General features: G+C 38.8%; 2 pseudogenes across 2 annotated transcripts; both read right to left on the bottom strand.

The window, feature by feature from the left end:
• Positions 1-12,275: 12,275 nt before the first annotated feature.
• Positions 12,276-15,910, bottom strand: LOC306662215 (sorting nexin-18-like; annotated as a pseudogene). The gene is made up of 2 exons: positions 15,774-15,910; positions 12,276-14,275 (listed from the first exon to the last, which is right to left on the bottom strand). The product of its transcript is annotated as a sorting nexin-18-like (transcript).
• Positions 14,537-25,399, bottom strand: LOC306662214 (ras-related GTP-binding protein C-like; annotated as a pseudogene). Its single transcript has 2 exons — positions 25,381-25,399; positions 14,537-17,198 (listed from the first exon to the last, which is right to left on the bottom strand). The product of its transcript is annotated as a ras-related GTP-binding protein C-like (transcript).
• Between the last annotated feature and the right edge of the window lie 1,308 nt (positions 25,400-26,707).

Here is a 26,707-nt window from a genome sequence, read left to right as displayed (position 1 = left end):
TTGAGCAAATGCATACAATTATTCTTTAATGAAAGTATGTCTTTGAAAGAACAAAACAACATCCCAACACCAGGGACTCCATTTCCATTCGTTCCAAATATAGTTCCTGACAAAGGCTGGTTGTTCTGAAAACACTTCATGTTTTCAACAAGGTGAGTTTTCAGAAGTTTCACTAATGGTTTGCTCACATCTGAAGTGACCAATCTCACATACAACTCTACTGATCCTGTGTCTTGTGATCCTTCCAATTTGTTCTTAAATCTATATTCCCTTTAAAGTAAATTTCAAACAACTAAACAAATGTCATGTTTATGCTGTAGGTTCACTAGTATTAAATTTTAATTAACTGAAGTGGAAAATAATTTGAAAAATGCTTAGTAATAATTTCAAACAATAATAATAATGAAAAAATATTAAATTGCATTTCTTCCAAGTTTTAAATCTAAGATTTTAGTTCATACCATTAGTTCCCATTGACATTATATGGTTTTTTATGCATGCAATAATATTTTGTCACTTTTTTCTAAACAAAAGGAGAATTACAGGCACAGATATTCATGGTAATTATGGTCATAATTTATTTATACATCTGCATATAGATATATAATGTCTACATACATTATGTGACCAAAATATTACCTTTTGAATAAGACATGACCACTGAGGATGTAGCTCAGTGGTAGAACATTTGCCTACCATATACAAGATCTTGTTTCACAATACAAAAAAAAAGACATAGAAATGTAGAAGAAAAAGGGTAATGATCAAGGTAACTTAATTGTTTAAAGAAAGGTCTTTATTCAAATCTTATGTAATGAAGTGTGTGTTTTCAACATGTTCTAGAACATTCATTGCAGAATTGTGTTTAATGAAGAACAATAAAAAATAATTCAAAGAACTTGCAGATACACTCTAAAAGATATTTGATAGATTTTGAAGGAAATATAAAAAGCATTTCACTATTGTCATTATATTGGTATCTCTCCCTGAATGGAGCTTATAGATATTATAATTCACTTATACACATTTGTATACATACACTCCAGAAAGACTATTGACATGATGCTTTATCATTTTTTGAAACTAAAATAAAGTTTGTTAAAACACTGTCATTATCTTCAATATTAAAATTACGTTACTTTGTGAAAAAACTGCACAAAACCAATGTAAGACTGGCAGAGAAATCAAAATATTAACACAGTCAGACACAGTGGAGGCTGATGCAGGAGGATCACAAGTTTGAGGTCAGTTTCCTTACTTCCCAACTTAATGAGCACCTGTCTCAAAATAAAAAAATAGAAAGATCTGGGAATATAGCTCAGTGGTAGAACACCCCTGGATGGTTCAGTTTCCAGTCCTGAAAAAGTAGGACTAATAAATAACTATATATACATATAAATATATATGTGTACATATATGTGTGTATGTATAACATATACATATGTATTTCATTATGATATCCATATATCACAATGAAAGTATATCCGAGTGAAGTCATTTAAGTGACATGCTAATAGAATAGTCAAACCAAAATTCAAAACAAAACTTTCCAGGGTCATATGATCAGATCACAACCCATAAACATAATTCAAAAACATTTTATAGATAGAAGAAAAGGCACATCAATCAGTGAAATTCTTTATTTAAACCCAAACATACAGACCATTTCAATGTTAACAAAATCACTAATTTAATGGAGGAATAATGGGTTTTTTCAGTTAATGGTGCCGGAACAACTAGATTTGCATATGCATAAAAAACACCAAATAAATTTGTACATGTATCTCAAAACATTAAAAATGAGCTTAAATCAAACATGTTTATATGTGAAATCTATACTTGTAAATTTTATGAGAAAATATAGAACATCATTGTGAACTTCAACCAGGTAAAGATTTTTTATAGAATAATAAGTGTCCAATATTTTTAAAATTTCTAATAAGACTTTAGTAAAACTAAACTGATTGTTAATAGAAGACATACCCCAAAGAATTGTGTGTGTAGCTGGGTGATATAGCACACATTAGAGTATGTGAGGCCTTAGGTTTCAACCCCAGCACTACCAAAAGAAAATACATGTAGGAAAATTAAAAGGTAATCCATAGGCTAAGAAAAAATATTAGGGAAACATACGTCTGATAAAAGACTGAGATCCAGTTTACATAATAGAACTCTTACAAATAATAAGCAAGAGAACCACATCATTATAAATTTGCAAAAGATATTCATGGTCATTTCAAAAGTATTAAATACTGAATAAATGAATGGACAAATGGTTGAAAGTAAAATGCATTTTTCTTTCAGGTTATATCAATGAAGGCATATTTTGAAGCTGAAAATGATCAAATAATTAAAGATTTAAGGTCATATCAACTAAAGCATAAAGCATATAGAAGTTGGAAAATGATCAAATACATGAAAAAACAAATAGGATTCTGATCCTTAAGGGTGATATATAAAAGTAGGTATCTATGAGTGTCTTATATATGTGAACTTAAAAAGATGTGGAAAAAGAAAGGAAATAGAAAACTATCAAACACCATGGATAAGAGAAGCAAACTCAAAAGAAAAGGTTCACACAAGTACATAGGTTATCTATCATATATTATTCTACGGAATAATTACACAGAGAGTCACAGTCACTTGTATTTCCAGGTGGGTATTAAAATATATACAGTGGAATTTCCTTATTAGCAGCAGTTATAGTCTGTAAAATCACTGCAAATCCTGAACTAATTAATACTGAACCGTGTCCCCAGGAGAAATACACAATCAGGTTTCTATGAACCTCTACTCACAACATTTTTTGAGCTTACCAACACATAACCTGTTTCATTGTGTTTCTATTCAAAGACTTCTAATTTAACATACATTCTGGAGGTATTAATGTTGAATCATAACCAACGAATCTACGGCTCATTCTTAGCAAAGCTTACCTTAGACACCATTTATTCATAAGACACATCATGATCTAGAAAGCACTTCAACACTATGATTGGGGTCAATTTAAACAGGTAAATCACTAAAGAAAAAACAAACAACTGTTAAATCCTGGCACTATGGCATTAGATAAGACAACAAAAGGAACTTGTCTACAGTAGAAGAGCTAAAATAAGCCAAGATTCTTTTTATTTTATTTTATTGTAAACAAATGGGATACATGTTGTTTCTCTGTTTGTACATGGTGTAAAGGCATACCATTTGTGTAATCATAAATTTACATAGAGCAATGTTGTTTGATTCATTCTGTTATTTTTTCCCTTTTCCCACCCCTCCCACCCCTCTTTTCCCTCTATACAGTGCTTCCTTCCTCCATACTTGCCCCCCTCCCTAACCCTAACTCTAACCCTAACACTAAAACTTCCCTCCCCCCCATTATGTGACATCATCCATTTATAAGCGATATCATTCGTCCTTTGGCTTTTTGAGATTGGCTTATCTCACTTAGCATGATATTCTCCAATTTCATCCATTTACCTGCAAATGCCATAATTTTATCATTCTTTATGGCTGAGTAATATTCCATTGTATATATATATACCACAGTTTCTTTATCCACTCATCAATTGAAGGGCATCTAGGTTGGTTCCACAGCCTGGCTATTGTGAATTGAGCAGCTATGAACATTGAAGTGGCTGTATCTCTGTAGTATGCTGATTTTAAGTCCTTTGGGTATAGGCCAAGGAGTGGGATAGCTGGTGAAATGGAGGGTCCATTCCAAGTTTTCTAAGGAATCTCCATACTGCTTTCCAGAGTGGCTGCACTAATTTGCAGCCCCTCCAGCAATGTATGAGTGTACCTTTCTCCCCACATCCTCGCCAACACCTGTTGTTGCTCGTATTCTTGATAATCTCCATTCTAATTGGGGTGAGATGGAATATTAGGGTGGTTTTGATTTGCATTTCTCTTATTACTAGAGATGTTGAACATTTTTCCATATGTTTGTTGATTGCTTGTAGATCTTCTTCTGTGAAGTGTCTATTCATTTCCTTAGCCCATTTGTCGACTGGATTATTTGACTTCTTGGAGTAGAGTTTTTTGAGTTCTTTATAGATTCTGGAGATTAGTGCTCTATCTGAAGTATGATTGGCAAAGATATTCTCCCACTCTGTAGGCTCTTTCTTCGCATTGCTGATAGTTTCCTTTGCTGAGAGAAAGCTTTTTAGTTTGAATCTATCCCAGTTATTGATTCTTGCTTTTATTGATTTTATTGATTTTCTTGTGCTATGGGAGTCCTGTTAAGGAAGTCTGGTCCTAAGCCGACATGTTGAAGATCTGGACCTACTTTTTCTTCTATAATCTGCAGGGTCTCTGGTCTGATTCTGAGGTCTTTAATCCATTTTGAGTTTAGTTTCGTGCATGGTGGGAGATATGGGTTTAGTTTCATTCTGTTGCATATGGATTTCCAATTCTCCCAGCACCATTTGTTGAAGAGGCTATCTTTTCTCCATTGCATATTTTTGGCCCCTTTGTCTAGTATGAGAAAATTGTATTATTTGGGTTAGTGTCCGTGTCCTCTATTCTGTACCATTGATCTACCTTTCTATTTTGGTACCAATACCATGCCGTTTTTGTTACTATTGCTTTGTAGTAGAGTTGAAGATCTGGTATTGCAATACCCCCTATTTCACTCTTCCTGCTAAGGATTGCTTTAGCTATTCTGGGTTTCTCATTCTTCCAGGTGAATTTCATGATTGCTTGCTCTATTTCTGTAAGGTATGTCATTGGGATTTTAATTGGAATTGCATTGAATTTGTATAGCACTTTAGGTAGTATGGCCATTTTGACAATATTAATTCTTCCTATCCAAGAACATGGAAGATCTTTCCATCTTCTAAGGTGTTCTTTAATTTCTTTCTTTAGTGTTCTGTAGTTCTCATTGTAGAGGTCTTTCACCTCTTTTGTGAGATTGATTCCCAAGTATTTCATTTTTTTTGAGGTTATTGTGAATGGGATAGTTTTCCTAATTTCTCTTTCAGAGGATTCATCACTTTTGTATAAAAATGCGTTGGATTTATGAGCATTGATCTTGTAACCTGCTACTTTACTGAATTCACTTATGAGTTCTAAGAGTTTTCTGGTGGAATTTCCAGGTTCCTCTAAATATATAATCATGTCATCAGCGAACAGGGATAGTTTGAGTTCTTCTTTTCCAATTTGTATCCCTTTAATTTCTTTGGTTTGTCTAATTGCTCTGGCCAGAGTCTCAAGAATGATGTTGAATAGAAGTGGTGAAAGAGGGCATCCCTGCCTTGTTCCAGTTTTTAGGGGGAATGCTTTCAGTTTTTCACCATTTAGAATGATATTAGCCGTGGGCTTAGCATAAATGGCCTTTTCAATGTTAAGGAATGTTCCCACTATCCCTATTTTTCTAGTGTTTTGAGCATGAAGGGGTGCTGTATTTTATCAAATGCTTTTTCTGCATCTATTGAAATAATCATGTGATTCTTGACTTTAAGTCTATTGATATGGTGAATTACGTTTATTGATTTCCTGATGTTGAATCAACCTTGCATCCCTGGGATGAATCCCACTTGATCATGGTGCACTATCTTTTTAATATGTTTTTGTATGTGATTTGCTAAAATTTTGTTGAGAATTTTTGCATCGATGTTCATTAAGGATATTGGTCTGAAATTTTCTTTCCTTGATGAGTCTCTGTCTGGTTTAGGTATCAGTGTGATATTGGCTTCATAGAATGAGTTTGGGAGGGTTCCCTCCTCTTCTATTTTATGGAATACTTTGAGAAGTATTGGAATGAGCTCTTCTTTAAAGGTTTTGTAGAACTTGGCTGAGAACCCATCTGGCCCCGGACTTTTCTTTGTTGGTAGGCTTTTGATGACTTCTTCTATTTCAGTACTTGAAATTGGTCTATTTAAATTGTTTATGTCCTCCTCGTTCAGTTTAGGCAATTCATATGTCTCTAGAAACCTGTTGATGTCTTCGAAATTTTCTATTGTGTTGGAGTATAGATTTTCAAAATAGCTTCTAATTATGTTTTGTATTTCAATCCTGTCTGTTGTGATATTTCCTTGTTCATTGCGAATTTTAGTGATTTGGGTTTTCTCTCGTCTTCTCTTTGTTAGTGTGGCTAAAGGTTTATCAATTTTGTTTATTTTTTCAAAGAACCAACTATTTATTTTGTCAATTTTTTGTATTGTTTCTTTTGTTTCAATTTCATTGATTTCAGCTCTGAGTTTAACTATTTCCTGTCTTCTACTACTTTTCGTGCTGGTCTGTTCTTCTTTTTCTAGGGCTTTGAGCTGTAGCGTTAGGTCATTTATTTGTTGAGTTTTACTTCTTTTATTAAATGCGCTCCATGAAATAAATTTCCCTCTAAGTACTGCTTTCATAGTGTCCCAGAGATTTTGATATGATGTTTCTTGGTTCTCATTTACCTCTAAGAATTTTTTAATTTCCCTCCTAATATCTTCTGTTATCCATTCATCATATAATAGCATATTGTTTAATCTCCAGATGTTGGAATAGTTTCTGTGTTTTACTCTTTCATTTATTTCTAACTTTAAACCATTATGATCTGATGGAATACATGGTAGTGTCTCTATCTTCTTGTATTTGCTAACATTAGCTTTGTGGCATAATATATGGTCTATTTTAGAGAAGGATCCATGTGCTGCTGAGAAGAAAGTGTATTCGCTCTTGGTTGGATGGTATATTCTATAAATGTCCGTTAAGTCTAAATTATTGATTGTGTTATTGAGATCTATGGTTTCTTTGTTCAATTTTTGTCTGGAAGATCTGTCCTGTGGTGAGAGAGGCATGTTAAAATCACCTAGTATTATTGTGTTATGGTCTATTTGGTTTCTGAAATTGAGAAGGATTTGTTTGACATACGTGGATGACCACTGTTTGGGGCATAGATGTTTATGATTGTTATATCTTGCTGATTTATGCTTCCCTTAAGCAGTATGAAATGACCTTCTTTATCCCTTCTGACTAACTTTGGCTTGAAGTCCACATTATCGGAAATGAGGATGGATACTCCAGCTTTTTTGCTGAGTCCATGTGCATGGTATGTTTTTCCCCATCCTTTCACCTTTAGTCTATGGGTATCTTTTTCTATGAGGTGAGTCTCTTGTAGGCAATATATTGTTGGATCCTTCTTTTTAATCCAATCTGCCAGTCCATGTCTTTTGATTGATGAATTCAGGCCATTAACATTCAGGGTTATTATTGAGATATGATTTGGTTTCCTGGTCATTTGGTTCATTTTTTAAATTTTATTCATTTATTTGTTTGACACAAGTTGTTTCCTCATTATTTGACAATTCCTTTAGGATAATTCCTCCCTTTGCTGATTTGCTTCTTTGTTTTTCATCTCTTCCTCATGGAATATTTTGCTGAGAATGTTCTGTAATGCTGGCTTTCTTTTTGTAAATTCTTTTAGCTTTTGTTTATCATGGAAGGATTTTATTTCATCATCAAATTTGAAGGTAAGTTTTGCTGGGTATAAGATTCTTGGTTGGCATCCATTTTCTTTCAGGGCTTGAAAAATGTTGTTCCAGGCCCTTCTAGCTTTTAGGGTCTGGATTGAAAAATCTGCTGATATGCGTATTGGTTTCCCCCTGAATGTAATTTGGTTCTTTTCTCTCACAGCCTTTAAAATTCTGTCTTTATTTTGTATGTTAGGCATTTTCATTATAATGTGCCTTGGTGTGGGTCTGTTGTAATTTTGTGTATTTGGAGTCCTATAAGCCTCTTGAACTTGATTTTCCATTTCATTCTTCAGATTTGGGAAATTTTCTGATATAATTTCATTGAATAGATTGTTCATTCCTTTGGTTTGTTTCTCTATGCCTTCCTCAATCCCAATAATTCTTAAATTTGGCCTTTTCATGATACCCCATAGTTCTTGTAGATTTTGTTCATGATTTCTTAACATCTTCTCTGTTTGTTCAACTTTGTTTTCAAGATTAAATATTTTGTCTTCAATGTCTGAGGTTCTGTCTTCCAGGTGTTCTATCCTATTGGATATGCTTTCTATGTAGTTCTTAATTTGGTTTATTGTTTCCTTCATGTCAAGAATTTCTGTTTGATTTTTTTTCAATATCTCTAACTATTGAAATGATCTTTTGCTTCCTGTATTTGCTCTTTCAACTGTCGATTGGTGCGATCATTCAATGCCTGCATTTGCTCTTTCATCTCATTGTTTGCTTCCCTGATCATTTTAATTATGTACATTCTGAACTCCTTTTCTGTCATTTTCTGCCATGCTGTCATTGGGTTTTATTGATGTAACATCTAGATTTGTTTGTAGCATTTTCTTCCCTTGTTTTCTCATATTGTTCAGGTATCAGTGGACTGCTGAGATATTGCAGATTTCCTCTATTGACTTACAATGTCCTTGAAGATTTCTATATATATCCCCTCTTAGCCTTCAGTAGGCTGAGGTCTTCGAGGAAGTTGATAATGCGGTGCTCCACAAGGAAGCTGCCTCTCTAGGAGTGGTGGCCTTCAGGTGGGGTATATTCCCTGCTAGTGGGCAGAGGTGCCTCCACTTGTTGACCAATGGTCATCCAAAGGGGAACTAGGCTGCGGGCTGAGGCAAGGCCTGTTTGGGCCTGTGTCTCTGGTTTTACCGTCCTTTTGGGGAAACCTCACCCGGCAGGGAAGACTCACCCAGTGGGGAGGTCTCGCTGGTCAGTTCCCCTCCTAGAGGTTCCCCTCAATTTACAGCTACCGCCTGGGCTGGGCTGCCTTCCTCTGCAAAGTTCCCAGGGGCCGGGCCCTACCTCCTGGCCCGGGAGCCTCACCCTTCGCAGATGAATCTCCTTAGGCTGCCCCTCCTCAGAGAATCTGCCCGCAGGCCTGGAACCTTCGCTCCGCCCCTAAGCGTTTCTCTGTGGGGCTCTTCCACCAAGAAGCCTCCTAGATCCTGGGACCCTGCTCTGCACCTAATCGCCTAGCTATGCGGCCCCTCCTCTGAGCAGCCACCTGGGGCCCCGTACAATCGCTCTGAGTCCCAGAGACTCGCCACAGGCCTCTTCCTCCAGACAGCCACCCAGTATTCCGGTGCGGTCACTAGGAGTCCAAGAAACACACTGTGTGCCTCCTCCTCCCACTAACCCACCTGTAGCCCTGGGCAATCAATCACTCTGAGTTGACGTGACCCGCCCCATTCCTCCTCCTCCTCTAGGTAACCCCCTGGGTGTTCAGGAGCGGTCGCTCTGAGTGACTCTGAATCCACGTGACCCGCTGCATGCGTCCTCTGGGCAACCACCCGGAGCTCTGGTGCGGCCACTCAAGACCAAGCCACCCACCACGCTCCTCCTCCAGGCAGCCCCCCTGTGTTCAGGTGCGGTCGCTTTAAGTCCAAACAACTCACCAATCGCCTCCTCCTCTGAGCAGCCGCCTGGAGCTCTAATGCAGTCACTGCTTGTCCAAACGACCCGCCGTGCTCCTCCTCTTCCTCCTCCTCCTCCTCGGGGCAGGCCCTGGTGTTCAGAAGTGGTCTGAGTCCAAACAGCTCGCCGCGCCGCTTCTCCTCTGGCAACCGCCTGTAGCTCTGGTGCAGTCACTCCGAATCCAAGGGGCCACGCTCCTCCTCCTCCTCCTCCTCAGGGCAGGCCCCAGTGTTCTGAGTCCACACAGCTCTCCTCGCCGCCCCTCCCCTGGGCAGCCACCGGAGCCCCAGTGGTTGCTCTGAGTCCCAGCGCTGTGCTGAGCGGCCTCCTCTAGACGCTCCCAGCTGTCCGAGTTCACTGCTCCAGTGGGGGGAGGGGTGTCTCACCAGCAGCTCTACTTCACAACGTTCCCTGTGTTCCGGCACTACCGTCCCATCTGGGACGCCTCCCCAACAGGAGAGACTCACCCGGGTGTTTTGAGTTGGTCCCAAGTCTCTCAATATCTCCTCTTTGGAATCCTGAGTCCTGGAGCAACATGAAATGCAGCCACCCTCTGGGCCGCCATCTTGAAATCTCCCCACGATTCTTATTCTATCTTTTCTGAGCGTATGCACAGATCATGACTCAAGTTTTGATTTGGGCACTGCAAATACCTTATAGCAAGTTCACTAATTCACAGAGGAAGAATTTGTGAACAATAGGGATTAACTGCATTTAAAAATAGCTTAAGAAAATGTATATTAAGAGATTTCTGATAGATTGAGTGTTTTTGTTTCTTTCACTAATCATAATTTCTATACCTGGAAAAATAACAGGCAAAATTATTATTACTCAAGTGCTCTAGTTGGAATGGTTTGAATAATCCCTTCACAAATTTTGGTGTTGTCAATGTGTTAGTATTAAAATGGTGGGGCCTTTGAGAGACAAGTAGGTTTAAATGACTCCTTCCCCATGAATGAAATGAAAGTCTTTATAAAAGAGGCTTCACATAGAACTCAGCTAGCTAGGATTTCTAATTTTTGTCACGTGAGTTGTAGCAAGAAAACCCTCATCACACACCAAATGCTGGTACCCTGGTATTGAACTTTCCAACCTTCAGAACTATAAAAAATTCATTTCTGTTTTTTAAATTATTCAGTCTCAAATATTTTATTGTAGCAGCACAAAATGGACTAATGCATCAAGTAAAGTATCATTAATAGTATGACACTTTTCCATACTGATAAGAAAAATTATAAACTTAATTGATCATTTAACAAATGTGATTTTTAATAAAATGCTAATTCTATCTTATAATAATATGGCATATTTAAAAATATGGTCATTGAATATAATTCTATTTGTATTCACAGGAATTATTTGAACTTAATATCTGATGATATACGAACTATCATATATTTGACTACTGGTAGAAAATATGATACCAGTCTATCTAGAATATCAAAACATAAATCTTTCAGAACTAATTTATCAATGTAAAATGTTATTTTTATTTGTAATCTGGCATGTATCATTTAAGATATGGTTATTAAATGTATTGAAAGAGGCATTGGTGATGTAGTTAATAGACACAATGAATAAAAAGGGCCTTCATTCTGTTCTGTGAAAATTTTCATACCTCCAATGAATTTATTATATAGCCCAAACAAGCTACCTCATACTTCATATGAAATTTCCTAAAAATGACCTCCTAATCATTAGCAAATATATTTTTATATTTATTAACAAGTATTCCCAAGTAGGTCTCAAACAAGAGATGCAATACTGTTACTTATATAACAAAAATGGCATGGTATTTGCACCAAAATAGACAGCGAGACAAATGGTACAGAATAGAGGACACACAGACAAAGCCACATAAACAGTTTTCTCATACTAGACAAAGGTGCCAAAAACATACAATGGGGAAAAGATAGCCTCTTCAACAAATGATGCTGGGAAAACTGGAAATTCACATGCAGAAAAATGAAACTAAATCCCTATCTCTTACCCTACACAAAACTCAACTCAAAATGGATCAAGGACCTTGGAATCAGAACAGAGACCCTGCACCTTATGGAAGAAAAAGTAAATCCAAATCTTCATCATGTCGGTTTGGGACCAGACTTCCTTAACAGAGCCCAAAGCATAAGAAATAAAAACAGGAATCAATAATTGGGATAGATTCAAACTAAAAAGCTTTTTCTCAGCAAAGGAAACAATCAACAATATAAACAGAGAGACTACAAAGTGGGAGAAAATGTTAACCACGCACACTTCAGACAGAACACTAAACTCTAGAATCTATAAAAATCTCAAAAACTTTACACAAAGAATACAAATAGCCCAATCAACAAATGGGCAAAGGAAAACAGACACTTCACAGAAGATCTACAAGCAATCAACTGATATATGAAAACATGTTCAACATATCTAGTAATAAGAAAAATGCAAATCAAGATAAAGTCTAATATATATAAAGGAATATTATTCAGTCATGAAGAAGAATAAAATTATGGCTTTTCAGGTAAATGGATGGAGTTGGAGAATATGATGCTAAGTGAAATAAACCAATCCCAAAACACCAAAGGCCGAATGATCTCTCTGATAAGTCGATGGACGATATATAACTGGGGTAGGAGGGAGGCAAGAATGGAGGAAGGATGGATTTTATAGAGGAAAATGAGGGGTGGGGGGAAGGAAAAATAATAGAATGAGAGAGACATCATCACCCTATGTTAGTGCAAATGATGTGACTCTACTTCATGTAGAACCAGAGAAAGGCTAGTTGTACCCTAATTGTGTACAATGAATCAAAATTAAAAATAGAGTTAATGGTAATAAGTAGTAACAAATAAGAGGTTATAATTGGTTTGTCATCGGACTGTCAATCAGAAAAGTAGTGGCTTACTTTGTGTGGAGGTGGGGGCATAAAATGAAAAACCAAGAGTATAAAGGCACAAAGTCGCATAGCTGCTCTAGTTGGAGTTTGAAAACAGAGAACAGATTGAATGTAGGTAATCCCAATCTGAGAGTCAAAAGGCATCCACAGCAGGCTTTAATCCGGCCAGCTTCCTGGAGACCCTTCGTAGGTTTTAAGGTCTATAAAGTATGCACCAAAGTACCCATACTTCAAAAAACAATGAGACAAATAGTAAAATCATTATTCCAAAAGTTACAAAGGTAGTGTAGACATACATAGTATAATTTAGTTACAATGTGTGGTACTGTTTCTATGATATAGCCATATTAAAGGTTTCTCTCCTACATAATTATATATTCAGCTGGCTTTCAGTTGAACACAAAACCATCCTTGTACCACTACTGACAGTTGGCAATAGCTCTTTGACAGCAGTTTTTATTCTGTTGTAGAAATTATTCTTGAATTGAAAAAAAAAGTTTACAATACAATGTCCATTCATTAAACACTATCATATTTGTGACGAGCTTCTTCCAACTTCTGGGTTGCTTTTTGGAAAAATATTATTTGTTGTTGTAAGAACTGCTGCATCTGTGATTTAAAGTCTCTTACTCGAATTTGACAGAAGTGGTGAATTTCAGCCACAGTGGCAAAAGAAATTGTGTTCCAGTGATCCTGAATGCCCTCAGCCTTTTGGACTTCCATCTTCCCTTCTTCCACTTGTGGCCTACTCTCCTTTACTTTTGCAAGAGTTCCTTTCTGAACGTGGATGATATCCGGGAAGTGGGCCAGGTGCCCTTGATGCAGCGCTAATAGTTCCATCACTGGTCCTGGTTCTGCCTGAGCTCCTCAGCAAAGAGCTTGCCAATGGCATCATGGGCATCTCCAGTGAAGGCAATGGCCTGATTCAGGCCTGCTGAGGAAGCCTGCTGGTCCATCTTAAAGACCTGGCAGAGGCCAAGGAAAGCCTGGCCCACCTTCTGAGCCTGCTTCTTGAAGCCCGTCACCTGCTTGCACGGGAATTTGTTGGCAGTGTGGTTGAGCTGCAGCGTGCTGTCATCCATCTTCTTGGTGAAGCACTTGAGGCATCTGTCATGCTCTTCACCTCCTGCAGGTCAAGAGCTGCTGCGGGTGGTGTGCTCAGGGTCAGGAAGAAGTTGGCGTCTACCATCTGGTCCTTCTCAGCCTTCCTCTCACCCTGTTTCAGGCCTTCTCATCTGTGCTACCGGGCAGGTCAGGAAGTGCTGGAGGATGTCACACTGTGCCAGCACCGGCTGGCCGGCCATGTGGTTCATCTACCAGATCAGGCCTTTCCTGCGCTTGGAGATGAAGTCCTCTTTGAAGCGACCAGTGGTCTGCTTCTCAGGCAGGTAGAGCACAGAGATGACAGGGAACTTCTGAGCCAGGCACGCATACAGCCAGTGGAAGTGCTCGTAGCGCCTATGCACAGGCACCTGCGTGTGCGTGGGCACCAGCTCGTAGGAGATATAGGTCTTCATACCTTTGAACTTCTCAGCTTGGTGGGGTCGTCGATGGTGCACTGGAAGGTTAAGGGTTCTCCTGCCGCTGGGGCTGTAGGGCCCTAGCACCATGCATAGTTTGTCCCCATCATTCATGAAGCCTGTCGCCTGGCTCAATACGAAGGCCTCCCCACCTGACTAGACGGAAGTGGAGAAGCGGTTGAGGTTGCAGCTCACCAAGGCCCGGCTCTTGGCCTCCGACGGGTGATGCTGCGGAGGTGCGGATCCACCGCCGGATTCCAGCGACAAGTCCGAGCGCGTGGACAAGTGGTAGCGGCCAGCCACGCTCAGCCACCCTCAGAACCACAAGCCGTCAAGGTCCAAGTAGGCGCCGCTACCCGGCGCGCCAGGCTTTCGGCCACCTTGGAACTGCCCTGGTGGGTCCGGTAGCCGTCATAGAGCTGCTGAGGCGAGGGCTGCAGGGGCTTCCGTGGTTAGGAAAGCCCGCGCTGGGCAGAAATGTGAGTTTAAAGTTATCTCCATTCTGGTAACTTTTTCATATCGTGACCGCATGCTCTAGACCACAAATTATCATGACCTTATCTATTCATTCCAGTGCCTATCTTGTATTTTGTAAGCATGATTGAAGCATAATGCTATGTGCTGCATAGATAACAACACAGTATGGTATGAGGGCTTGTTTTCCTCATTGTTGTGAAAAAGCACAATTTAAATCATAAGCACAGTTTATTGTTAGTTGGTTATGGTATAACTACAACATTTAGCATTCTTATGAGCATTTTTTGTTTTTGGAGTAAATACATTTATTGATACCCATTTTATATATAGTTCAATGAAATCTATAAATATAAAAGCATTTTTCTTCTGGATATCACCATGGTCCATGTAAATACTCAACAGTCAGAATTACCTGCAGGAAGCACTCCAAGTCACACTGTTAGGTTTACAGACCTGAATATATATATTTCATTAAACAGTGGCACTTAAGTACTCAAGTGGTCCAGTGGCTTTGGGACATATGACTACTGGGCATGTGAAGTAAAAATGATGTGTAAATTTAAATCAATAGAAAGGTATCAACCACTGACAAAAAGAAACAATTACAAATTAATATCCTAGGTGAAGAAAGTACCACAGTTGACACTTGGTGTCAGAATACTGGCAACAAGGTATGTTAAACAACACATGTGGCACGGCATGCTCTCTCTGACCCCCAGAGGAGTTCACCCAGTGCCTTAGAGTCATTCGTGATCAACAAACATCAATTCTTAAAGAATCTAGATAGCTTAGAATAAAAGGTTATGGGGAGGCTGATATCAAGATTAAAGAAAAGTGGATTAAATATTTCAGTGACATAATGAGTTTCTCCCCTAGAAGGGAACTGTGGGGAAAAAGGTATTTAAACTCCCTTTGTTACATTGAGCATGATCATTTATCAAACACAGGAGAAAAAACTTATACATCTGGTACTCAAAACACAGGTGTAAAAATTTTCTTCTGCTTCAAAGTTTTTTTCCTCAATACATCCCAGGAAATGGGTGCAGTCACTGTCGAGCCTTGCTCTCCACCTGATGCAGCACAAAATTTTCTCTCATTTCTTCAGTAACAATCATAGGAATGTCTAGCTGCAGTCAGACGATGCGTCCTTGAGTTAGCAAGCGAGTGCATTTCAAAGGTCTTAGAGGTGCAATGTCCAAAACTGAGATCGGAGAGGCAGTGTTAGAACTTAAGCAAAGCAGGGTTTTAGAGACTACTCAAACAAAAGCCTAAAGGAAGCATATAAAAATTCAGTTTTTCTATTATTCTCAGCTGGAACTGATGGCAACATTCCCTGGTATGATGGATAAATGGTGTGATCTCCAGGTCCAAAATATCCCAACTATTTAAAGTAGGACCCAAAAGAGGAGAAAGACACACTTGAGTTCTGTGGTGTCTAGCATTCTTTTTTGCCATGTTTTTAAAAAGAAATAGTAGCTTCAGTTGTATACCGCTGGTTGAAGGGGTTTTCATCCAAATGAGAAACTCTACCCCTCGTCTCTAGTGGGACAGGCACCAGATTCCCACAAAGCAGCAGCTCCCATGTCCTGCAGCGCGTGGCATCTGACCCTGGACTGAAGAGTAAGCTGGCATCGAGCCCCAGTGCTGGAATTCAGACTAGATGGCATTTCACCGCGTGCCATTGTGTGCCAATGCTTTCAGGCTAGGAGCACTGGTCTGGTGACTACAGCTCCTATGAGAAGTCACACCCACCTCAAAAACCTCATGAATAGCTTTTCGGAAACAGTGGAAGTTGTAGTCTATGAAACCTTTTCGTTCAAAGCTCTCTTCCCTAAGAATGCAGACCAGTGCCAAAAATTTAGTCACCTCCTTTAAATAAAGGACCGTTGTATTATTCAGCTTGATAATTGCCATAGATTCTTTGTCATAAGCACTTCCACTTCCATCTTCTTTTAACCCATATATACAAGACACATCAATTACAACATCAATCATGTCACAGCAAAGTTCATAAGACTGCATACCCACTGGGGAACTGTCTGTTGCAATGTAGATTTTGCTGACAACATCAAAGAGAAAAGCTTTTTCAATACCTGAATTTGATATAAAGATATTTAATAGGTTTTCCAAGGTTGGCAGTTGTGGAATGAGTTTCTGCACCACCTTACTAAAAGCTTCAAATATTGAGTGATCATAGATACTAGTCAAATAAAAGCTAAGATGGAGTTTTTCTAGCCCAGCATCTGCAAGGTCATCATTGGCCCTTTGATGAATGTCCCTCTGTGTTTCTATTTTGTGATCATCAGACAGACCATCAACTTTGTGAATAAAAACCTCAAAATTCATGTCTGGGTTAACTTTGTAGGCTTTAGAAACAGTAATGTGAAGTCTTGTTAAAGCCTCCATGTAGTCATCCTGTGCGTCAATGACATATATTAATGCTCCTGTTCCCCTGAAGATCATCTCGTAGTCAAAGGTTGGGTCAAAGTCCATTTGCCCAGGAAAATCCCAAATCTGGAAATTCACAAAGGAGCTATTGGAAATGTGTCTTTATAAATCTTGTTGGTACTCTCCAAAAAGAGGGTCTCATTGGGCGACATCTTATGAAACACCACCTTCTGGATGGAGGACTTGCCGCTGCGCCGCAGCCCCATGAGCAGAATCCTCGGCTTGGAGCTGTCAGCGCCCCCCGGGCCACAGCCGCCACCGGCCCGCCCCAACCCCGCCGCCCGCCGCCCGCCGCCCGCCGCCGCCGCCTCCGCAGCCTCTTCCTCCTCCTCCACGCCGTAGCCGAAGTCCTTTGGGAACGAATCCGCCGCGCCGTAACTACCGGCGAGGGGCGTCTCCTCCGCGCCGTACTGCAGGGAGAGGGTGCTGGACCGCCGCCGCCCGCGCCCTGACAGGCCAGGCCAGGCCAGGCCGCCGCCGCCGCCGCCGCCGCCGCCGCCGCCCCCTCTTATGAGCATTTGCTCCCTTTTAAGAACACTTCCATCTTTCTTTCCTTTCTTATAGGAAGTTTATACTCTTGACTTCTCTTCCTAATCCAATCTAGAAAAAGTAAATAGTATATTCTTAGTATATAAGTCCTAAATACTTTTCCTTTTATTTGAGTCCCACAGTCAGAAGAAGAGATAATATACAGAGTTTTCCATTCATTCCCATTGTCAAGAGCTGAACTAGAAAGAGATGAGCAGCCAAGTACAGGAGACTTAAGACAATATACCAAAATGAAAGTAATAGTGAAGGATTCATTTAATGGAATAATAAAAACAAGAGCATGGGCTCCCCCTGTGGTGCATTTTTCCTATGAATGTCACGAACCTTGGGGCTTAGTGGAAGAAAAGGGAGAAGACTTGACTTAGAAATGGAAAATTATGAATACTGAGTGAGAGAATAGCATCTTCAAGGATACCCTCTCCCTCAATAATGAGGTCTCTGCTGATGTACCTGGAAAAGGCCTCAGTGACAATCCCAATGAAGGGAACTGTAATGGTGGTGCATTTAAACTTAAGAGCATAGCTGGTCAGTGGTTCCTGGGTCCTTAATTGCAGCTCCCTTAAAAGACTGCAATGCACTGTCTATGCATAAAGTCTAGTGTGGAAAAGGCTGCTTTCTGCTATGAGACATACTAGGAATAGCCTTTGTCATTGCCTGTGTTTGCACTTGAAGTTCACACATAGGAATTTGATCAGAAACTATATTCCTCAACTCCACCACTTGATTTTTCATTGCCTGATAAACAGGCTACTTCACAGGAACTCAAATAGAGTCATACTTTGAATGACTATGACAAGAGACATGCAAATAGTCTGAGGTCACAGAGGACAATGGTCATTATCAAAATCTCTCTAAGGCAGGATGGTGAGGCCTGCCAAGTTAAGTCAATACAACCATGAGTGTCAATCTTTGCCAATCCAGGGAAAGATGTTCCATAACCTATGAAAGTCTACTTTAGAAAGCCCGTAAGTTTCCTGTATGAATATATGCATACACACACACACATATATAAATATATATATGTATATCCCCCCCCCAAAAAATATATATATATATATGCAGAAAAATTTTTAAACCTGGTTTGAGGCACCAATTTTGGCAAAGCAGAACTCTGGCCAATACATTGAACCTTGACTTGAATAACTTTCAGGGTTCAGACTGTGTGATGGCAGGTTATATTCACAAGAAATACAGCCTCAGTGGGCATATGTGTTCTCCCTAGAAACAAAGTTTACAATGTTTGAGCACTTCAAGAAGGCCATATGTTAATAAGGCCATCAGGGTGACATGACTCCAAATGTGGACTGCCATCATGGTGTCGCCTGCCCTAAGGTTCATGGTGCCATCCAAATGATTGAACTCAGTGGTTGGGTGTAGGCTAAGTGTCCTGGGCAGTTAGTTTCAGAAAGTCCTGTTGTTGATGACATTGGTTTATCAGACTCAAGAGTGTAGATGACATCTGGAGGTGTTCTGTGTGGAAAGTACAGGAACTAAGGCTATCTTCTATTGTGTCATAGTTGGCATTGTTGGATGTGATCATAGGCTCAGCAGTGACTTTGAATGCAAAGCAGTCACAGCTGCTTGGGAAAGGAGCACAAGCAGTTTCTCTTTAGGAGGAAAAATTTCAAGAGCAGTTATGAAAAATGACGATACTAATGTCTTTCTTCTCCCACAGCTGCCCAGGTGTTGGGGTTTTGTTTTCTGTTGTGGTGGTTATTGCCATTAGCATGCACGTTTAGTAATTAAACTTTCATATTTTTTCCTATTATCCACTACTCTTATTAGATATTTCAATTAAAATAATAGTATGGAAAAGTGATAATATATTTACAAAATTTTTTTTACATAATTTAAACTGAAAAAACATGTACATTTTTTGCGTTAGAGCATAATCCTGAATTTTAAAATGACTTTGAAAACTATCCTGATTTATGAAACCATGAACTATATGAAAACATTCCCATTTTAGTCTTTAGGAAAGGTCAAAGGGGACAGAAAGCTCTTGAATTGTCTCCTGTGGTGACTGAGGTGCCAGTAAGGAAAAGGAAAGACAGCATGATAAAATGAGAAGCACCCATGTAGGGAATTGATGCATCTAGAACCAAGACTGTTCACCTGAGAAGAGATGTGTAGTCCATGCTGGGTTTATCTTGTTTCTTCCCCTAATCATTTAAACTTGCCCCTCCATATCCAGTGAAACTTTAATTACTCTTATATCCTGGGAGTGGTAGTGACCATAGAGGGTTCCTTTCATATGCCATGTTTAGGTCCACTGAAGCGCAGTTTGGACTGTAAATCTGGGGCCATTATCAGATATACTATGCTCAGGAAAATGGAACAAAGAACATATGCAGTCTCATGGAATATGGATAGTGTCATTCAGCCCATGGAATACTTGGGAATAGAAAGGCCAAACCTAGAGCAAACTATAGTTAGGATCCAGCAAAATTCTAATTGAACTAGAGTACCAACCTGATTTACCTGCCAAGAACATTCTGGCCCTTTGGCTGAGGAATCTGTCCCTGGGCCATATATTCAGCTTTGCCATGCAGGACAACATTTTTTTGTGCTATTCTGGCATCTTCTAAAGTATATAAATAAGTCTGGGTGTGCATCTTGAGAATATATCAACATTATAATATATCTGGCAGTGGAGACCCTAAGAAAGGTGGTCGGGAGCACTTGGAAGGAACCTACACATGAATGGTCAGTAGTGCTAGGCCCCAGTCCCCAAACAGGAGCACAGTGACCACACTCATGTGCTTCTGGTATCTAAAAGACCCAAGAAGTGCAGCTCTCAAACACCATTCAGTAAACTTTGCTTTTGAAGCTGTGCAGTGTGTACAAACAAGAGAAGTTAATATTTAGATGGGGGGGTCTTCAACTCATCTATCACCTTTCCTCTCCCTGTCTCTTTTGCTGTCATCAAGGTGGGAGCCAGGAGAGGAGTCGCTCTCACCGCCCAGCACTGCTGCCCTAAGCGGACCAAGTCTGCAGTGCTGGTGCTTACAGTTCAGACCCAGGGACAGTAGACACCCCACCACTTCAGTGGTGCCTTTGTAATCGCTGCACTTGCTAATGCCTCGCTCAGGCTATAGTCAGGGTACACTAAGGCCGGGCCTTATAGTTAGGCATCACACACCTTGACATTCTCACCCTTTACATTTAGCAAGATTACTTCACTCCAATGTCTCTTATGGTGCAGGACAAAGCAATCCCCAAGAGTTTTATATTTTTTTCCACTGGAGTTCACAGTTGGATCCTCACTAGGTTGTTTATCTGGGCTCCAAGACTGTTTGGAGTTACTTGGCTGGGCAAGGTTCAGGGGCACTGTCTTCTCTCATTGTGGGAGAAACCTAAGTAGTGGGTAGGAAACTGCTTCCCAGGCTGCCCAGAACCTAGGTTTCAGGGTCTCGTTTCCCTAGCTTTCTTGTATCTCTCATCTGATGCACCAGATAAACTTGACCTGGAAGTCAAAGACCTAAGAGGACAAGTGGTCCCTCCTTAGACCTAACAAGTTTATATAAAAATCCCACTTGCATTCTTCAAGAATGTCCCACAGCTTCTGCTCATACTTCCTAACCTTCATCAGAGAAGTACCTCAAGGGACCCTGGTACTTGGAAATATTCCACCATCATCCCTAAAGAGTTACCTGAGGGTTCCCTTGCATCTACTCAAAAGTGCAGCTACGGATCCGCAGGTGGTTTATGTCCCTCAGAATGCCACTGAGCTTTATCTACCATCCTGCTTGCCCCTCATTTATCAGGAGGTGAGAGCCCCAGAGAGCTGAACTGCCAGGACCAGAGTCAACATGCATTCACTAGCTAATTTATCCAGAAAAAGAATCTTTCCTCTAAATGAAGCAGCACAGTTTCAGTTGTTTTCTTGATGTGGAAAACAGTGCTGCAAAAGAAAGGCTTTTTCTGAATCCCTTCAGCGTTTTCAATGAATGGGCCTTGCAGTTCACATTAGGGAGGGGCATTGAGATGTAATTTAGTTATGACACATTTTCTAGAGGGCCACAATGGCATTAATACTCTGTTTGACAAAGCATCTCTTTCTTAATTTATTGGAAAATTAGAGATGCAGCTGCCAGGTTCTTGTCTAGATTGTGGAACTAGAGAAGAAATTTAATTTTGCACTATTTCATACATGTCAATTGTATCTATTATATACATATTTTCAATAGAAGATTCCACATTGATAAATGTTTATGGGAAAGTGATCAATCCATTTTTAGTAAATGTTTCTTGACCTTGAGTGATCAAGTGCAAACTGTAAAGTAGTTCCTGAATGCTTTGAGTAGTACTCTTTTACTAACTACACTCATTTAAATTGTATTTCCAATTGAAAGCTGAGAACAAACATTTCAGAAAAAGTTAATGTTAAATAGTGAATCATATTTAGAGAATAATAGAAGTTTACTGGAGTAATTTTACATTACTGCTCTTTTAGTGACTTAATTTGTTCATTCAATAGTTTAGTGAATGACTGTTTTTACTATATGATATATGAAAAGGATATGATAAACAGTGAAAAGGATGTAGACTTGTTTCCCAGGATACTGTATCTTACTACTGATTGAAACAGAAAATAATAAAATAAAATAAAGATGTATATGCGTGTCTATGATCCAACCTCTTCACACAAGTGATTGAACTCGTAGAGAAAAGCTACCAAAATTTAGTCAATTAGTTTGTCACTTTACTGAATTTCGTCAGTAAAGACAGAAGTACAAGTGGGTACAGTGTCGCACACATGTAATTCCAGTGACTCAGGAGGCTGAGTCAGAAGGATCACAAATTGGAAACCACCCTCAACAAATTAGCCAGATCCTTAGCAACTTAGAGAAATGATATGATATGATATTGATGGAACAAATACTTATCATTGGGGAATGACTGCAATGAAATATTTTCTGACAAAATAATATCACACACCAGGCAATGCAACAAATCCAAGAGATATTTCTGAATGCCTTGGAAAACCACTAAATTTTTCAAAGCAACAGAGGCTGTTGTGACATATTAAAATACCTTACAGAACTATCTTTAAGGTCTCAAACAAATTTTTCAAAAGTTTCATGCTGAGTTTGGGTAGAATCTTTTATAACTTACAATGATACATATTCAGCCGAGGAAAATGATAACATGAGTGAATTTAGTCTAGAAATGATAAATATCTAGTGTTATCAACATGCCAAATATACTGTTAATGCTATATGTACTTCAGAGATCAAGATTATAAGAATCAATTATAAGAAAAACAGACTAACCTAAAGTTTTGCTTCATAATAAATTTTAACAATATGTTGCTACCATATTTATAATTTCAAACCACTGAATGAAATCATACCCCCAACATGTTATTGTGGAAGCACCCAAAATGAAAACCAAGGATAGATAATGTCTGAACTGATGTTGGCCTGATTAAATTCTTCATGTAACCCAGGAGCTTTGTGCAACTCCTAAGTAGACTAGGTCTTGATGCATTTGAGTGTATTTGCCTGATTAATTCAATGAGAATGCCAAAACATAAAGGTATAATTATTATTGGTTTCAGCACGACTGGACAACTGCAATACTAGCATTTCCATTAAAATGCTTTCATAAGTTTACATTTGTATTTTACATATAAAATATATATATATTTTATATATAGGAAATATTCTAATATTCCCCTTTAGATTATTATATTTTCTTATCTTATTATTCTACTATTTTAATTTTCTTTTTTAAGAAATTATGCCTTTAATAATTAAATAATGATGATGAAGATAGAGTTATACATATGTGTGCTTCTGACATCAATAACCTTCTTCATCATTATTTATTTAACCATGATTTCTCTATCTTCCAAAAATATATCATTTATGGCCTGGAGAAAAGGGAAAACTTGAGTGTTGGTGTTTTTCAGATTTGTTCTAATGTGATCTTAGAAAATCTTGTAGGGCTACATCAGATTATCCACGGCCCTAGGCTGACAATCGCTGATGAAGAGGGGTACAATTATGGATTCATCTCTAGAGATAGTGCTTTTCTGAAAACTAAGCAACTATTGAAGCTTCAAACTTTTAACAATGAGTGAAACCGAACCATTAGGACAATTATCTCATTTCTGCCATTCTGATTTTCTAAGGGATTTGATATATTTAACCTACCACGTGAAATAAGTTTTAAGAGGCCTAGAAATAACTTGACAATAATTTATTGGTTATTGGCTTTTTTATTTTTATCAGAATGGATTGAATAAGAAGTAATTTATCATCAATCTCTTTTCTGGTATTATCTTCATACTTTTTATTTTAGTTAGTGATTTTTGTGATTTTTTAATCAGTGGTATATATTTGTGATTTTTTTTGGTACTGGGAATTGAACTCTGGGCACTCGACCACTGAGACACATCCCCAACCCTGATTTGTATTTTATTTAGCAACAGGGTCTCACCAAGTTGCTTAGTGCCTTGCTTTTGCTGGGGCTGGCTTTGAACTCATGATCTTCCTCCCTCAGCCTCCAGAGCTTCTGGAATTACAGGTGTGCACAACCATGCCCAGCATATTTGTGATAATTTTAAGCTTAGGTTTTTATTGTAGTAAGAACATTAAACATGAGATTTACTCAATAAAATTTTAAGAGTGCAATTTAAAAATTTTAAATGTAGTATTGTTTAAATGAGTATGGTTAAGTATGGGCATTTGGTTGTACAGATCTCTGGAACATATTCATCTTGCATAACATAAACTTTATACATTTGAATAGCAACACTCCATCTTCCCCTCCCTCGAGGCTCTGACAACCATCATTCTACCTGCTCTGAAAGTCTCGCTATTGAAGATATCTTATATAGATACGTTGATGGATGGGGTATGTAAAAGCAATAGAATAGCATTTGGTCTTCAAAAGAAAGAAAGCTTTCAATAACAGAGAGTACGAACGTTGTAGAAATTCAAATGTATAATCTCACATATATGAATAAGATTAATCAGTACTAGAGAATACTTTATATACTTGAGAAATACATACATTCTGTTTTAAAAATTTATTTTTATTTTTACAGATTGCATTTTGATTCATTGTACACAAAAGGGGTGCAACTTTCCATTTCTATGGCTACATGATATAGATTCACACCATTCGTGTAATCATACATGTACATAAGGTGATGATGTTTGTCTCATTCCACTGTCTTTCCTTCCCCCACCTCTCCCCCCCATACTTCCCCCCAAACTTCCTCCATTCTTCTCTTACCCCCACCACCTGTCCCCCATCTCCCATTATGTATCATCATCCACTTATGAGAGAAAACATTTGGCCTCTGATTTTTTGGGATTGGCTTAAAAAACACATTCTGTGTCTATTAGAATGAATGCTTTGCATATGTCTCCAAGATCTATTTGGTGTATATATATATATCTTTTTATGTCTGCTGTTTTTTTGTTAATTTTCTGTTGAATTTTCCTTTCAGTTTTGAAAGTGGGGTAATTATCATTCCATTGTATTGCCATCTATGCCTCTCTTTAGCTCTGAAAATATATAATTTATATATTAAGTGCTCTGATGTCAGGAGGATATATATGTATAACTATTTTCTTGGCAAATTGACTTTCATTATTATATATATCAGTCCAACTAGAAGTTCTGGTGACCTCTTTAGCATCCCTAATAGTCTTTGTACTTTGTAGGCCTCAACTATCTAGAATGTCTTGGGTGTTATCATGGTACAAGTGAAACTGAAGCCATTTCTTTGGGCAGCCTCTGGAAATATTGGATTACCTACTCAACTGTTTTTCTCCTCAGGGAGAAGAGAGCATAGAGGATTTCCAACTCACTTTGCACTAAAGCATTGAGAAGGGCTGTGGTAACTAGTTACATGCCAAGTCAAAACATTTTTTGTTGTTCTCACTGGTCCCTAAGAGTCCCTAAGAGTATTGCACATCCTATTGTTTCTCTTAGATATGTAAGAGAAAAGACATTCCCTTGGGTAGCACCCAGAAATGTTGGGGCATTGGATGCATTGTCTGATTTTTTTCTTCTCCAGGTAGAACTTGGGAAATGGAGTATTTGTTCTCTTGGTTCTGTACAGATTCCAGAAGGGCTAAGGGATCTTTTAGTTCAAGTATCTGTACTTATTCTCACTTACCTTCCAGCAAGCGGAGCATGAGGTTCTTCCAGCACACTGAGTCAGGAAAGATAAATCTATTCTGTGCATCTCTTAGAAAAGTTGGGGTTTTGTACACATGGCCCAACTCTTTCCCTCCCTAAAGAAAACCTCAGTGCTTGGTAGAGTTCTACCTGACCATAAGAAGCTCTGAAAAGGGTAGGGATTATGGTGAGAAGGTGTCCAGAATATCCTTACCACAAATCAGCCTTAGTGTGGCTGACTTGAGGCACATCTAGTGTACATGAACGTGTCAATTAGTATCTATATTTCTCATAAAAGTAATTTGTCTGTGTAGTATTGAAAAATCAGTCAGGGTGTTCACAGGAGGAAGGAGTTTCCAATGTTTCCTGTTCAGCCATCTTGCTGACATTACTCTCCCCAAATCTTAGTTGTTTTTTCATTGTTTTATTTTTATTTTTTTGTTTTGTCATTGTATTAGATAAAATATCCAAGATCAAAAGTTGATCACTTGACCAGCGAGACCTCCCCACCGGGTGAGTCTTCCCTGCTGGGTGAGGTTTCCCACAAGGACGGTAAAACCAGAGGCTCGGGCCCAAACAGGCCTTGCCTCAGCCCACAGCCTAGGTCCCCTTTGGATGACCATAGGTCAACAAGTGGAGGCACCTCTGCCCACTAGCAGGGAATATACCCCACCTGAAGGCCACCACTCCTAGAGAGGCAGCTTCCTTGTGGAACACCGCATTATCAACCTCCTCCAAGACTTCAGCCTACTGAAGGCTAAGAGGGGATATATATAGAAATCTTCAGGGTCATTGTAAATCAACAGAGGAAATCTGCAATATCTCAGCGGTCCACTGATATCTGAACAACATGAGAAAACAAGGAAAGAAAATGCTGCAAACAAATCTAGATGTTACATCAATAAAACCCAATGACAGCATGGCAGAAGAAATGACAGAAAAGGAGTTCAGAATGTACATAATTAAAATGATCAGAGAAGCAAACGAGGAGATGAAAGAGCAAATGCAAGCATTGAATGATGAGATGAAAGAGCAAATGCAAGCATTGATTGATCGCACCAATCGACAGTTAAAAGAGCAAATACAGGAAGCAAAAGATCATTTCAATAAAGAGTTAGAGATATTGAAAAAAAACCAAACAGAAATCCTTGACATGAAGGAAACAATAAACCAAATTAAGAACTCCATAGAAAGCATATCCAATAGGATAGAACACCTGGAAGACAGAACCTCAGACATTGAAGACAAAATATTTAACCTTGAAAACAAAGCTGAACAAACAGAGAAGATGGTAAGAAATCATGAACAGAATCTACAAGAACTAT

This window comes from Sciurus vulgaris, assembly GCF_902686455.1.
Source record: "Sciurus vulgaris genome assembly, chromosome: 5".
NCBI classification, from domain to species: Eukaryota; Metazoa; Chordata; class Mammalia; order Rodentia; family Sciuridae; genus Sciurus; species Sciurus vulgaris.
Note: the sequence above shows the minus strand (reverse complement) of the source record. Positions and strands in the feature narration are given on the sequence as shown.